This window comes from Coptis chinensis, unplaced genomic scaffold, assembly GCF_015680905.1.
Source record: "Coptis chinensis isolate HL-2020 unplaced genomic scaffold, ASM1568090v1 utg4669_pilon_pilon, whole genome shotgun sequence".
In the NCBI taxonomy this organism is placed as follows: Eukaryota; Viridiplantae; Streptophyta; class Magnoliopsida; order Ranunculales; family Ranunculaceae; genus Coptis; species Coptis chinensis.
Genome location: NW_028238156.1, coordinates 4,139 through 20,237, shown reverse-complemented (window position 1 = coordinate 20,237; position 16,099 = coordinate 4,139). Strand labels below are relative to the sequence as shown.

Below are 16,099 nucleotides of genomic sequence, written 5' to 3'. Positions count from 1 at the left end.
TGAAAAAGTGTACTTAGTGACAAAGTCCCGTTTCTTTTCTATGATGAAAATTATCTAGAAATCTCACACTAGTATTTGAATAGGATTTCTTCTTAGAAACTTAATATAATATGTAACGCTAATAGTTTTTACATCTTTTCTTCAACATTCATGCCGGAGTATTATTGACAACACATTGTATACATTTTCCAGTTTCAAATACCGACATGATCATGTCAAGGATATTTTATGTGATGCATTTTGAAGGCTTCAAGATAAGCGAAGAAAGAGGCTCCCGTGAATTTTTTCACTGATCCGAATGGAAGAAGATTAACACTTCGGCCTGTGGACGTATTGATCTACAGTTGGTTTGAGGGGAGACATGCGTGTTTTGTTGTAACTGGAGCCTCTCCATTGGTAGTGCTTGGGAATGGAGTATTTGAGTTGGGAGAACCCGCTAATAGATCAATTTAGGGTTTAGTGAATTGGTGTACTTAGTGACAAACTCTTGTTTCCTTTTCTATGATGAAAAAATTGTCTAGAAATCTCACACTAGTATTCGAATTAGGATTTCTTATTAGAAACTTAATATAATATGTACGCAATAGTTTTTACATCTTTTCTTGAACATTTATGCACGGAGTATCATTGACAGCACATTGTATATATTTTCCAGGTTTCAAATACCGATATGATCATGTCAAGGATATTTTATGTGATGCATTTTGGAGGGCTGGAGTACAAGTGAAGAAAGAGGCTCCCATGAATTTTTTCACTGATCCGAATAGGAGAAGATTAACACTTCGGCCTGTGGGTGTATTGGTCGAAAGTTGGTTTGTGTGGTAGCATAGGTGTTTTGATGTAACTAGAGCCTCTCCGTTGGTAAGGCTCGGGAATGGCGTATTTGAGTTGGGAGAAGAAGCTAATAAGGCAGCAGCAGGTAAGATTTGGAAACACGAGAAGGCTTGTAAAGCTAACCAGCATTGTTTGATTCTATTCAGTTTCGACAGTTTTGGTTTCTTGCCACAACATTCTGTTAAGCTCCTTAAGTGATTGCAGAAAGTTATGGACTGCAACCTAATGACAGTGTTTCAACGAAGTTTGTATTCGTGGAGGATAGGATTTGCCGCGTGAAAAGGACTTGAGTCACGCCTTTGTTGCACGCTTGTCCTAATTATTCGTCAAAAACTTCGTTATCATTATCTATAAAATTTCCACTTAAAAACAACAAGAACAAAATTTTCTTTTATTCAAGAGTATATAATACAAAAAAAAAACAAAAAATAAAAATAAAAAAACATTTTATTTTATTAAAAGAGTATATACTATAAATAAAAAAAATAAAAAAACAACAACAAAAAAAACAACAATATTTTCTTTTATTCGAAGAGTATATACTCCAAAAAAAACTATAACAAAAAAAAAAAAATCTTCATTTTCTTTTTTTTGTAGGTTATAATCCACTACAAAAAAATAAATAAAACTACTTTAAAAATAAAATAAATCAAAATCTAACAAAAGCAAAGCTAATTGAACTTATTCTGCTCAAATACAGTCGCGCGCACTACTCTTTAAGCTCCAAACAACTTCCACTATTGAAGTTTGCGCCATCAATTCAGAATATACGTGTTATTCTAACTACCTTATGAAACATTCTTCCATATGTTCTACCTAATTACAAAGCCACGATCTTCGTCTAGGATCTCTGAAGGTAAAAAACCCACCTTGAAAAAATAAACTTTTCACGTACATACCACGTAGGAGTGTCCAGACAAAAGCACATGTCTCATTTGGTGTGCTATCTCTTTCCTATTGTGTGATATTTGTTTGTTTTCATTGATTGGTGTGATATTTTTAACTTTCTTTTGACATGTTGCATATTATGCTCGACACACTTTTCGCCGCAGTGTTGGCTGAATTTTTTCTCAAGCTTCACAGGTATTTTCTTTCTTCATCTCTTGACATTTTGAGGAGAAAGCATCCTTCTGTTTGGGGGTGGTAAGAACTTGAAGCAAAATTTACTTGAGTTTTAGGTTGTATATAGTTTCTTTATGAATAAGTGTACTTTAGTGACAAAGTCCTGTTTCCATTTCTATGATGAAAATTATCTAGAAATCTCACACTAGTATTCGAATTAGGATTTCTTCTTAGAAACTTAATATAATATGTACGCAATAGTTTTTACATCTTTTCTTAAACATTCATGCACGGAGTATTCTTGACAACACATTGTATACATTTTCCAGGTTTCAAATACCGACATGATCATGTCAAGGATATTTTATGTGATGCATTTTTGAAGGCTTGAGTACAAGCGAAGAAAGAGGCTCCCGTGAATTTTTTCACTGATCCGAATGGAAGAAGATTAACACTTCGGCCTGTGGATGTATTGATCTACAGTTGGTTTGAGGGGAGACATGCGTGTTTTGTTGTAACTGGAGCCTCTCCATTGGTAGTGCTTGGGAATGGAGTATTTGAGTTGGGAGAAGCCGCTAATAGATCAATTTAGGGTTTAGTGAATTGGTGTACTTAGTGACAAACTCTTGTTTCCTATTCTATGATAAAAAAATTGTCTAGAAATCTCATACTAGTATTCGAATTAGGATTTCTTATTAGAAACTTAATATAATATGTACGCAATAGTTTTTACATCTTTTCTTGAACATTCATGCACGAGTATCATTGACAAAGACATTGTATACATTTTCCAGGTTTCAAATACCGATATGATCATGTCAAGGATATTTTATGTGATGCATTTTGGAGGGCTGGAGTACAAGTGAAGAAAGAGGCTCCCGTGAATTTTTTCACTGATCCGAATAGGAGAAGATTAACACTTCGGCCTGTGGATGTATTGGTCGAAAGTTGGTTTGTGTGGTAGCATACGTGTTTTGATGTAACTAGAGCCTCTCCGTTGGTAAGGCTCGGGAATGCGTATTTGAGTTGGGAGAAGAAGCTAATAAGGCAGCAGTAGGTAAGATTTGGAAACACGAGGAGGCTTGTAAAGCTAACCAGCATTGTTTGATTCTATTCAGTTTCGACACTTTTGGTTTCTTGCCACAACAATCTGTTAAGCTTCTTAAGTGATTGCAGAAAGTTATGGACCGCGAACCCACTTGGATGTGTGTTTGAACGAAGTTTGTATTCGTGGAGGATAGGATTTGCCGTTCAGAAAGGACTTGAGTCACAGCTTGTTGCACGATTGTCCTAATTATTCGTGAAACTCGTTATCATTATCTATAAAATTTCCACTTAAAAAACAACAAGATTAAAATTTTCTTTTATTCGAAGAGTATATATTACAAAAAAAAACAAAAAATAAAAATAAAAAAACATTTTATTTTATTCGAAGAGTATATACTATAAATAAAAAAAATAAAAAAATAACAGCAAAAAAAACAACAATATTTTCTTTTATTCTAAGAGTTTATACTACAAAAAAAAAAACTAAAAAAAAAAAAAAAAAAAAAAAAAAAAAAGATCTTCATTTTCTTTTTTTCATAGGTTATAATCCACTAAAAAAAACTACTTTAAAAATAAAATAAATCAAAATCTAACAAAAGCAAAGCTAATTGAACTTATTCTGCTCAAATACAGTCGCGCGCACTACTCTTTAAGCTCCAAACAACTTCCACTATTGAAGTTTGTGCCATCAATTCAGAATATACGTGTTATTCTAACTACCTTGTGAAACATTCTTCCATGTGTTCTACCTAATTACAAAGCCACGATCTTCGTCTAGGATCTCTGAAGGTAAAAAACCCACCTTGAAAAAATTAACTTTTCACGTACATACCACGTAGGAGTGTCCAGACAAAAGCACATGTCTCATTTGGTGTGCTATCTCTTTCTTATTGTGTGATATTTGTTTGTTTTCATTGATTGGTGTGATATTTTTAACTTTCTTTTGACATGTTGCATATTGTGCTCGACACACTTTTTGCCGCAGTGTTGGCTGAATTTTTTCTCAAGCTTTATAGGTATTTTCTTTCTTCATATCTTGACATTTGGAGGGGAAAGCATCTTTCTGTTTGTGGGTGGTAAGAACTTGAAGTAAAATTTACACAGTTTTTAGGTTGTATATAGCTTCTTTATGAATAAGTGTACTTAGTGACAAAGCCTTGTTTCCTTTTCTATGATGAAAATTATCTAGAAATCTCACACTAGTATTCGAATTAGGATTTCTTCTTAGAAACTTAATATAATATGTACGCAATAGTTTTTACATCTTTTCTTGAACATTCATGCACGGACTATCATTGACAACACATTGTATTCATTTTCCAGGTTTCAAATACCGACATGATCATGTCAATGATATTTTATGTGATGCATTTTGGAAGGCTGGAATACAAGGGAAAAAAGAGGCTCCCGTGAATTTTTTCACTGATCCGAATCGGTTAAGATTAACACTACGCCCTGTGGATGTATTGATCTACAGTTGATTTGAGGGGAGACATGCGTGTTTTGTTGTAACTAGAGCCTCTCCGTTGGTAGGGCTTGGGAATGGAGTATTTGAGTTGGGAGAAACATCTAATAGAGCAGCAGCATGGAAGATTTGGAAACACGAGGAGGCTTGTAAAGCTAACCAGCATTGTTTCATTCCGTTCAGTTTCGACACTTTAGGTTTCTTGGCACAACAATTTGTTAAGCTCCTTAAGTGATTGCAGAAAGTTGTGGACTACAACCTAATTACAGCTGGTTCTAACGAGTTTGTATTCAGAAGGATAGGATTTGTCGTTCAGAAAGGACTTGCGTCACAACTTGTTACACGCTTGTCCTAATTATTTGTAAAACTCGTTATCATTATCCATAAAATTTCCACTTAAAAAACAACAGAAACAACAACATTTTCTTTTATTCGAAGAGTATATACTACAAAAAAAAAATTCTTTTATTCGAAGAGTATATACTATAAATAAAAAAATAAAAAATAACAACAACAGAAACAACAACATTTTCTTTTATTCGAAGAGTATATACTACAAAAAAAAAAAAAAAAAAAAAAAAAAAAAAAAAAAAAAAAAAAAAAAAAAACCCTTTAAAAATAAAACAAATCAAAATCTCAAAAACAAAGCTAATCAACTTATTCTCGCTTCAAATACAGGTCATACAGGTAACATCAGATAAGCTCCAAACAGCTTCCACTATTGAAGTTTGCGCCATCAATTCAGAATATACGTGTTGGTCTAACTACCTTGTGAAACATTCTTCCATATGTTCAACCTCATTACAAAGCCACGATCTTCGTCTAGGAAATCTGAAGTTAAAAAACCCATATTCAAAAAATCAACTTTTCATGTACATACCATGTAGGAGTGTCCAGACAAAAGCACATGTCTCATTTGGTGTGCTATCTCTTTCCTATTGTGTGATATTTGTTTGTTTTCATTGATTGGTGTGATATTTTTAACTTTCTTTTGACATGTTACATATTGTGCTCGACACACTTTTTGCCGCAGTGTTAGCTGAATTTTTTCTCATGCTTCATAGGTATTTTCTTTCTTCATCTCCTGACATTTTGAGGAGAAAGCATCCTTCTGTGTGTGGGTGGTAAGAACCTGAAGCAAAATTTACGCAGTTTTTAGATTGTATAAAGCTTCTTTATGAATAAGAGTACTTAGTGACATAGTTTTGTTTTCTTTTCTATGGTGAAAAAATTGTCTAGATATCTCACACTAGTATTCTAATTAGGATTTCTTATTATAAACTTAATAAAATATGTACACAATAATTTTTACATCTTTTCTTGAATATTCATGCACATAGTATCATTGACAGCACATTGTATACATTTTTCAAGTTTCAAATACCGATATGATCATGTCAAGGATATTTTATGTGATGCATTTTGGAGGGCTGGAGTACAAGTGAAGAAAGAGGCTCCCGTGAATTTTTTCACAGATCCGAATGGGGGAAGATTAACACTTCGGTCTGTGGATGTATTGGTGTAAAGTTGGTTTGTGTGGTGGCATGCGTGTTTTGATATAACTAGAGTCTCTCCGTTGATACGGCTCGGGAATGGAGTATTTGAGTTGGGAGAAGCAGCTAATAAGGCAGCAGCAGGTAAGATTTGGAACCACGAGGACGCTTGTAAAGCTAACCAGCATTGTTTGATTATGTTCAGTTTCGACACTTTTGGTTTCTTGCCACAACAATATGTTAAGCTCCTTAAGTGATTACAGAAAGTTATGGACTGCAACCAAATGATCAACAAACTGGAACAACAAACCAAAAATGAAAACTCATATATATCGGCGTTTAAAAAATATACATATTATAATTTCCTTTTTAACGATCTTTCCTGTCAAAACTATTTGTTTGAAAACTCATATGTTTTATCCACCACCTTAGTGTTTACACATATATCAACATTTCTCTCAATTGTCTCACAAACACCACATGTTCGAAAAATAAAAATATAAAACGATAGATCGATTCATATTATCAACGGCCTACACTATGTCCACCATCACATAGGATCAAACACCTATAATGTGAGGCATGCATACCGCTCACACACCAACGATATGCAAGTATACAATGGTTCACACACCAACGATGCATACTAACTCTCTACCATCACATAGGATCAAACACCAACAATATGTGGTATGCAATAATCGGATCACACACCAACGATGTACATGTATACACCGGATCAAACTCCAATGATGCATACCGAGAGATGTTATGTATATTGATCACACACCAACGATATACATAACTTGGACAATATCAAATATTTCAAATCCAACCTTTATCAAAAGGTTTCTTTATTCCTTGGATAATTCCAATTTACTCAAATATGAAATTTTAAAATAACCATTTCTTCTTTAGTCAATACTTACTTAAAAATAGAAAACTCCGTTAGGAAAACAACACTATAACATGCAAAAAAATTCGATTATAAATTTCATAAGAAATTAACCGTTAAAACAAGCATTTTATTTTCCTAATCATATCCCAACATTCCATTATAAAAGTACACACAAAACAACAAGCCAAACCAAATACCACAAAGAAACACTCCTACTACCCATTCACCACAATCCGAGGATCACCTAGACCTTCACTATCTAGGCAAACCTAGGCTCCGATACCAAAAATGTCACATCCCGAATTTCTAAACAATTAAAATAAATGAATATTTGAAATATAAATATCTCAAACATCACTTGGTTCAATTGTCTAAAAACCCAGGCTATGACGGGGTGGATACAACACATGTCAAAACCTAAAACCCACATCATAAAGAATCTTAACAACAAAAATAATCTCCAAAAATTCTCTTTATTACTTTATGCAAGTCTATCTTCCATAAAAAATCATCAATATAACATTCTAAGAATAATATGTCCTCAACATCGTATTCACATGTCATATGAAAAGAAAACTACGTTATTACATCCTTCCAATAAGAATCAGACCTAAAAGAAAACTAACGGACTGCTCCAGGCAAGAATCCCAAATCAAACGCCGTGGTTCCACTGCCTTCCACCTATGTTCCCAAGAACACACCCACGTTGCCAAAACAAAGCAAACATGGGTCAATAAAATGGAATTTGCTGGTATGAGTGATTCGAGTGCTAATATGACATATATATATGAGATAACATTATCAGTCATATAAAAAGTGAGATAACATTCGAGTAAGACATATATAGTGTCATATCTATCTGTGATTGTTGGTACCGAACGTATAAAACTCTAATTGACATATGTTATAAAAAGTAACATAACATTTGAGTATGACATATATAGTGTCATGCATATATATCAGTGATTCTTATACTACCAACGTATTTTATTGACATATGTTATAAAATGTGACATACAATTCTAGTATGACATATATAGTATCATATCTATCAGCGATTCACATAACATTTGAGTATGACATATAGTGTCATATATATCGATGATTGTAGCTTTATGACATACTACTAACTGTATAAAACTCATACTAGCATATATATTATAAAAGTAACATAATATTTGAGTATGACATATATCTAATTGTGATTGCTACACTTATGAACGATAAAACTCTTATTGACATAGCTTAAAAACGTGACATAACATTTGAGTATGACATATAGTCATATATATCGCTGATTGTAGCTTTTATGACATACTACTACCAAACGATAAAACTCTTATTGACATACTATCCTCTTAAACAATTGTTTTATTGTACCATCCATAAAGTATGATATACTTTCGTTTATAGAACAATTGTTTTGTTGGTTGTTGTCACTTTTTGCTCTACTTCCTTGTCAGAAACTTTAGAGAGTGAAAGAAGTAAATGATTGACCATGAATTTAAGAAGAGGTGAAAGGGAGAGAAGATTTGGGGGCTAATCTAATTGAGAAGAATAGAAAATACGATAAATTGGGGATGAATGAAAATATGTGAAATGCCAATGCTACCCTTAGGTGGGCACTTCGGCTACCGGTTACGGGTTGGAAAATATGTGGTCAGGAATTGTGCGTAGCCATACATCACACGCACTGAAGACTTGCTCTTCAATTAAAAAGAGATGGATAGTACGCAATGCTCTTAAAGTGAAACGGTTGCATGTTCTCTTTCAACCAGTAGACAACAAACAACAGGTATTGTAGGAAAGGAATGAAAGAGCCAATATATAATGTAATTGTGACTATGAGAGGATTTAACATTAGAACTTATGTAGATTTAGACAACAAACAACAGGTATTGTAGGAAAGGAAGGAGTTTAATATATCATGTAATTGTGACCTTGAGAGGATTTAACATCATAACTTATGTAACCTTCAGATATAAGTTTTAATGGACAATGTGTCTAACGTAATTTAATCTCCATTATATAGATTTAAATGAGTTTTCTATAAACTTCATGATATGAACAAAGTCATATATAGGTTGGAAGGATTAAGAGCATTCATGTTTAGAATAATGGCTTTACACTTTCTTTATTAAAAAAAAAAAAAATGCTAGTATAGTTAAATAGGATATCTCGACAAAATTATAACATGCAACAAAATATTTAACGGTTGCTACCATTATCCTTTATGTACTTAAATTCCTTTTTCCTTGTAAGTAATCGCTTTTTGTTTAATTTCTCCAAATATTTTTATCTTATTGATATCAACACCACCATCGCTACCTACCACCACCGATAACAATTTTCAAATTTGGGATGTTTTAAAACATGTTTTTGGTGTAAACTTGATGCAATTTAATCTAATTTTGATAAGTTTGTTTCTAACGTTGTTATTATTATTATTATTATTATATATATATATATATATTATTACTTTTTATATTTTTTTGGGGAGGGAGGAGGGGAAGATAAATAATAAGAAAAAGTGGCGGTGCTTGTCATTAAACCGGTGGAGTGGCGTTTTGGTCAAAAAATTGGTGGAGACCGGAGAGTGGTGGCACATCGATCATGGTGGTGGTCCGGTCAACCACCATTCGGCCAAATATATTTTCTTTTAAAACATGTTTTTGGTGTAAACTCGATGCAATTTAGTCTAATATATTTGATCCTTATCAAATATATTTATGTGTGGTTTTGGTCATAAAATTGGTGGAGACCTGAGAGTGGTGGGTACTGATCATGGTGGTAGTCCTGGTTGAGTAATGGTGGTCAATCATTTTTTTCTTTTGGGAAGCTGTTGGTATGGTTTCTAGCAAGGCCCAAAATATCGAAAAACCGATATATATCGGATATTTCGGATATATCTATTTTTTTGGTGACCAGTCCAAACTATTTAAATTATCGGAAATATCGAATATATCTGAAATATAATATCGAAAATATCGGAAATATATCGGAAATATATTGGAAATATCGGATTTATATTAAAAAATGGTCAAAAAATCAACCGATATATATCGTAAATATCGAATATATCAATTATATTGGCGATATAAAGTTTTATATCGTAAATTCCGATATATATCGGAAAAAAAGAGTTCTATATTCGGTGGATATATATTGGAAATATCGATATCGGTGTACCAAAATACCGATATATATATCGGCGATATATCGGATATATCGGTGATATTTTGGTCCATGGTTTCTAGATCACATGTCCACTTGGCCAAGTATTACTAGCTCGTGTAAGACAGTGTTATCGAGGAAACAAAGCAAGTGTCAAGATACGAGATTTGTTCATATTATTTATTTAATTATTTATGATCGGGCTCGGGTTCCTCAGGTTTCCAGCCCAATCCCAAACCGAATTAAAGTGGGAGCTTTTACTTTGGGATGGGCTTGAGCCAGGTCCGTGTTCGACGATAAAAATCTGGCCGCCTACATTCAAAATTCAAAAAATTTGAAACTCTTTTTATAATTTATTATAGGGTTTTAATAGAGATGGACAAGTACGAGGTTGGAGAAGGTTGGAGATCCCCTGAAGAACTGGAAATGGACGAAGAGGGTGTTCCCCAACTGCTCTTCGCGAGATTGCCCTCCTTCAGATGCTCTCTCAGAGTCTCTATCTGGTCCGATTGCTCTGCGTCGAGCACGTCGACAACAAGAACGGGAAGCCCCTTCTCTACCTGGTCTTCGAGTACCTCGACACGGATCTCAAGAAATTCATCGATTCTCACCGCAAAGGATCCAATCCCTCCCCTTTGGCCCCCACACTCATCCAGAGCTTCCTCTACCAATTGTGCAAAGGGGTGGCCCACTGCCACAGTCACAGCGTGCTTCACAGAGATCTCAAACCCCAAAATCTTTTGGTTGACAAGGACAAGGGCATACTCAAGATTGCCGATCTTGGCCTTGGAAGAGCCTTCACCGTTCCTCTCAAGAGCTACACACACGAGGTGGTCTGCTTTTCCTTTTCCTTTTCCTTTTCCATTTCCATTTCAACTCTAACCTTCCTTCTTCTGCTATTCAATTCTTATTATTATTACCAGATTGTAACTCTCTGGTACAGAGCTCCAGAGGTTCTGCTCGGCTCAACACACTACTCCACTGGTGTCGATATGTGGTCTGTCGGATGCATATTTGGTCTGTAACCCTATTCTTTTTATTTTTCAATCAACAATAATTACATCTTCCTAAACTATTTTTCTTGGTGTAGCTGAAATGGTCAGGAGACAAGCCCTATTTCCTGGTGATTCTTAGCTGCAACAGTTGCTTCATATATTTAGGTACTTTCTCTCTCTGTTGCTTTGTCTATCAGAAATTTGTGTTGATTTTTACGAGAAATTCACAAAGCAAATAGTTCACTGTTCTGTAAAGAATTTTCCCTTAATAAGTAGAAATGGATATTTATATTTCTACAAATAAAAGTGAAGAATTTTCAAGTACACTGTATGGAATAGAAGAGCAAAAAATTGTACTCACTTTCGGGAATAATGAATGAGAAATTGTCTGTTTTAGGTTATGTTATATTTATGAATAAGACTTGGAGTAGCAGAAAATTGAATACGTTGTCATTGAGAATTAATCACCAACTCAAACAGAGAGGCCACCCTGTGGTATAAGTATATCTGAGATAGCATTTACATTTTGAATATGATTAAGTGATCAACTTATAGATCTCACTTAAACAACCGCATGTACATAGCATTTAGGATATTGTAGTTGTGCTTCCAATTGGTGATGGAATCGACCATACTTCATTTTTCCTTTTGCGCTCTTGTTTTCTAGGGCTGCTCAGACCATCAGCAGTAAATACTACCAATTGAACTTGTCCATTTCATGTATGTACAACAAGTGACAAGTAGACCAAGAAAAATAAATGGCAGCAGTCAGCAATTTTATATGAACTGATTTTCTTTTTAACTACATCAAAATGTAGGAGTAAGGTTTTTCGTCCCTTCCAAACAGCTGGATTGAAGGATATCCACTTTGGTTCAGTATTTACTTCAGTATACAAAGCTTGAAGATTTTGTGAATTAAAGCTCTTTAAACCATCACATCGTTCCCTTATGGAATAAAACATGCAGAAGGTTTAGTTGATTCTAGAGAAACTACTTCTAAAGGTGAACCTGCACTATCTAATATAGAGTGGTTTTTCTATTATATTATTACTATAAAAATGGGGATGACACCAACTTAAAGGAAGACGATGACTAGAAGAAATTGACAGTACAACCGAAGTTGATGACAAGTTGACATCTTTGATCCTGTGTTTCTTAAGTTTGTGTGAGGAGATTGATGTGCATAGTTCTAAACTGCTAACAAGTTATACATATGAATACTACTATAGTAGATGAAGTTTGGATTCCGGAGTTTAGGTTGCCCCTTAGCATGATAGGTGGGAGCTTATTATTTGCTGTCTTTGAAGAGTGTCTTATAGTATAATATCATGACACCTTTGTCAAGTCAAGCGTGATACACCTCTACTGGAATGCATTCGAAAGATTGTGTAGTTTATCTTTAAAGTTGCAAAATATTGATTGGGTCTGTTCACCATGATTCAGGAATTTTCCAATTTGCTCATTTTCTTCTTGTTTGTGTGATAAAACTGTCAATTTGGCCACTATACATTGCATAATGTCTTGTTGAGCTGGTATTTCAACAATTTATCATTTGTGGATGAAACTGAAATAAGCTGATTTATAATGTTTTAACTAATCTCTGTCTTTATGTAGTCATAGCAGTGTGGGTACAGTTATGATCCTGAGAATATGCTCTTTACAGTACTTTAGTTTTATTTATTTCTTTTTCATATTACCCGAGTTACCTTATTTTGCAGGGAAGTGAGTTGCGAGTTAAACATATTACGGTAGGAATTAGAAGTGGATCTGAGGAAGTAGTTACATATCGGGGGTTTATCCGAATGAGTGACAGTGGTAGTGCAGGCAGGAGTATAGATATCGATGTTCCAAAGCTTGAGAGTAATTACATTCGAAGTCTGAGTACAATTGTGTGGGCTGTGCACCAAAGAAGCACGGGTACAGAAAATGTTGGTGAGCTTGTAGGTCTGGTCAGAAATGAAAGCAGTGGAGCAGAATTGGAGTTATATATCTATGGAAGGAAACGAGTGTGATTGAACACGATACGGTCTAGGGTTTATATATCTATGCGGTTGCAGTTGAAGAAGCAGTAGCACATGTGTAGCTAGTGTCCCCCACGACGACACTAGTGATTTCAGCTGTGTCTGCTCGACACCCTTGAGCTCTGAGTCTTTGGCAGCATGCATTGGGTTGGGAAGAGATTAAGGAGTTAATTTAGCAGGAAGCAGTGGCATTTAACCCGGAGTATGATGAGCAGTGAGTTTTTCCGTATTGAGAAGTAGAGCTTCGGCAGTCTGCCTAGCAAAGGCGATGTTGGATCCCATTTTGTTTGATGTAAGTTTGAGAGTTAGTCTTTTGGTTTTTTAATGATGCTTTAACTTGCTTATTCACATTTTTTTTTAGATGGTTAAAGCACGAATGACGTTTACTTGCAGAGTCTGGGAAATGTATTCTGGAAATAAAGAGGCCTGGAGGTAAAATTAAGAGAGCTGTATTCGGTCCTCTGAAGAAGACTATTATTAGTGCGGGTGAAGATGCTGTGGTTCGCATAATGGGATACTGAGGTAAGTAGTTGTATCACATTCAACATTCGTCACTATATTGAATAGTTATGATTTTGCACTTGATTTGGCAACCGCGCAAAAAACAGTTTACCACTGAGCACACACCTTAAAGAAGCTTTACACAGACAGCAGACACAGAGGGTCCTTTTTTTCTTTTTTTTAAGTGTACACGCTCTCTCTCTATTTACAGCACAGTGATTAGTGTACACAAAAACACGACACACAGTGATGTAGCTTGCGGCAGCAGCTTGAAATCCCTTGACGTAAGAGAGAGCGTTACCAAGTGGAAAAAGTTTGGAATTGGCATTTGCCTCATTATGTTGCTCCACTGTTGTGACTGTCACGTACTGGTGCTGAGTGCTGTAATGTGGTGGCACAAAGGCAGTGAAAGCAAACACTACACGAGATGATATAATTATGAATCTAGGCTCCTGCTGAGTATGGGCTGTGTGCATGGAGTGAAATTTGAATTTGTGATGCAAAAGAAGTGTTGATTCTTGAAGATGAGGTGTGGCTTGGTTAAAGTTGTTAGAAAGTGATAGGAGACTTGGTGATTTATTAAACCCCTGAAATTCCCGGATATTGAAGTTTGTCCTTTTTCCCTGTTCACCACTCAAGTTTGTAATTTTTGGTATTGGAAAAGCATGTTACATACCCACATGGGAGTAGAAGAGCGATTCTGATTGTTTGTTTACTCCTTTAGTACAGAGGAGGCACGATTACGAAGAAAACCAGAGGAAGAAAAAATGAGACAAGAAAGTTATATTTAGTTCCCAGTTTGAAATTAAATGAGGAAATTAAAGTAATATATGGCCCAGTGAAGAAAAAAAAAAAAAGCTTTTGTTTTGTTTGGATTTGTAAATGGCTAAACGCCTTATGAAAAGTCAGAGAATGGGTTGTCTTCCTGAACACGAGGTTAGACTAAGAGACACGTTTTATTTATATAAAATTGGTTTACATCAAAAGATATACAGGAATAACAACTCGTACTCTGTAACTAAGTCTAATGATAAGTCTAAAGACTAAGTGATAGAGCGTGTGGTATCCCACATGCTATTACGCCTACAGTTAAGATTTGTAGCGTTGAATGTCTTAATACATGATTTTACATATATATGGAAGACGTTTGATGTATGCATGCGTGTAGTGTTTACGCAGTAATTGGTGTATTACAGGGCAGCTCCCTATTGAGGCTGACCTAGAATGTATGAACGAAAATGCAAAGAGATACAGTGAACAAGTTCCTGGCCACAAGCGGCAATTGTTTAGTGAGAGATTCCCACACGTCCATCCTGCAGCTGTTGATCTGGTTGAGAAGATGTTGACATTTGGTTTGATTTTGATTATGGTAGTAAAAGCAGTAACACAGGAAATGAGGTATTTGAGTTGTGTTTTCCCAACAAAGTTGTGCAGTTTGATTGAACATCATATGGTTTAGGGTTTATGTATCTGTGTGTATTGTTCTCTGTGGCTGCAGTTGAAGAAGCAGTAGCACATGTGTAGCTAGCGTCCCTGCACGACATTTTGAAGCTGTGTGCTCGACACCCTTGAGCTCTGACTCTGAGCAGGATGCATTGTCTTGGGAACAGATTAAGGAGTTAATTTAGCAGGAAGCAGTGGCATATAACCCGGAGTATGAGGAGCAGTGAGTTTTTCCGTATTGAGAAGTAGAGCTTCGGTAGTCTGCCTAGAAAAGGCGATGCTCCATCCCATTTTGTTTGATGTAAGTTTAAGAGAACGTGTTTTGGTTTTTTAACACGATGCGCGTGCTTCCTTTAACCTGCTTATTCACATTTTTTTTAGACGGTTAAACTAGGAATGACGTTTACTTGCAGAGTGTGGGAAATGTATTCTCTCAATAAAGAGCCCTGGAGGTAAAATTAACAGAGGTGTATTTGGTCCTGTGGAGAAGACTATTATTAGTATGGTGTGGTTTGCATATGGGATACTGAGGTAAGTAGCTGTATCACATTAACATTTGTGACTATATTTGGAGAATAGTTTTGATTTTGCACTTCATTTTTGGTTTTTCAGTTGTTTTTATTGGTTTTTCAGTGTTTTTTTATTGGGTGAAGGGGGGCGGGGTCAACTTTGCAATTGGTTGTTTGCCACTTGACACTTAGTTGTTTTGCCATTTGGCACTTAGTTTTGGAAGAAGTGGGGAATAGAAAATTTGATCTCGTCACACCCAATTAGCTTGATACTGTATTCACTTGTCTGCATTTGAGTTCCAATGCCTTAGTTACCTCTTCGCATTACCTGGTGTACTTTTCCAGCAGGGTGCTGCACTATACAAATTTAGTTCGTAGTCATTCAGCACTGTTGTCGTATAAAAATGTCCAGAAGGTTATTCAGATTTCAGAAAGGTTTACTTACCAGGCAAGTAGACTTGATGATAGTATCACTGTCGTATTCAGATATCTATGTGTCTTCCAATACGGACATTAAAACATCCATGAAGTCTTGCTCCCTATTCAGTTCACTGGTTTGTCTCATCCGTTTATGCTCTTCCAGCCATCTCTGAAAAACAGAATCAAGTTCTTTTGCTGTGTTGTTCATCTTTCTTGTAACCTTGCAAGTCGAGCCAA

General features: G+C 35.3%; 1 long non-coding RNA gene and 1 pseudogene across 2 annotated transcripts; both read left to right on the top strand.

Annotated features, from left to right (window-relative positions):
• Positions 1-10,348: 10,348 nt before the first annotated feature.
• Positions 10,349-11,871, top strand: LOC147473108 (cell division control protein 2 homolog C-like; annotated as a pseudogene). Its single transcript, XR_015210575.1, has 4 exons — positions 10,349-10,803; positions 10,897-10,990; positions 11,064-11,133; positions 11,787-11,871. The product of XR_015210575.1 is annotated as a cell division control protein 2 homolog C-like (transcript).
• Positions 11,872-12,707: 836 nt separating this feature from the next.
• Positions 12,708-15,538, top strand: LOC147473107 (uncharacterized). Its single transcript, XR_015210576.1, has 5 exons — positions 12,708-13,281; positions 13,383-13,511; positions 14,687-14,888; positions 14,989-15,234; positions 15,347-15,538. It is a non-coding gene; the product is annotated as an uncharacterized LOC147473107 (long non-coding RNA).
• Positions 15,539-16,099: the final 561 nt, after the last annotated feature.